Source organism: Arachis ipaensis, chromosome B03 (assembly GCF_000816755.2).
Source record: "Arachis ipaensis cultivar K30076 chromosome B03, Araip1.1, whole genome shotgun sequence".
NCBI lineage: Eukaryota > Viridiplantae > Streptophyta > Magnoliopsida > Fabales > Fabaceae > Arachis > Arachis ipaensis.
Window position 1 is genome coordinate 11,836,510 of NC_029787.2, and position 852 is coordinate 11,837,361.

Genomic DNA, 852 nt, shown 5'->3' on the forward strand with positions numbered 1-852 from the left:
CCGCTCTTGTTAGAATTAAAGTGGCATAATGTTCTTGTGAAAGCTTAATTAGTTCAGAAGTTAAAGGAACCGGTCAAATTATTACAAAAGGTAATTTATTTTTTTTAATAAACAATGTGGAGAAAACAATAATATAAAGTTACCTAAATATAGAAAGGTTTTGGGGGTCTTCATCAATGGATAAATTAAAGAATCTATTATTATTGTATGGGTATCTCGTAGAATAATATATGCATAATCCATTGCCAATTCAGGGTTGACCTTGGCCACCATATATCTTATGATTACTATATTATTTATTACTAATATACGCAAACGTAAACATCTTCACTTACTACCAAACACTATTGACAGAAATGGCTACTAGGTATTCATACACGTATATACCTAGCAATGGGTTCTCTTACTAATTAGTTAATTAAGATGGATAACTACATATTAATAACGTATATATGTATATCATCATATATATTATTAATTATGATTATGAATTAGTTAGGAATGTGGTAGGGCTTAATTATTAGTGGTGGCGCCAGCAGAAACAGATCTGTTATTATTATATATGTTAGTGTGATTTGTTTGATACGGAACATATGATGAAACTAAAAGGAAAGAAATGGCTGCTATCCCCTTCACCTTGTATTATAAGTTTCTCATGCATGATTAACGATATAACTTTATGTGATTTTTGTAAGTATGACTCAATCTTTGTCTTTTGAGTTATTTTTTTGGGTGTTGTTCGTATTAAAAGATATAATTGTTTATATTATCTTTTTTTATTGGTTTAAATTTTTGGCAAAAGTTGTTTTATAATATGATATTAGAATTTTATATTTAAAAAGTCAAAGTTTG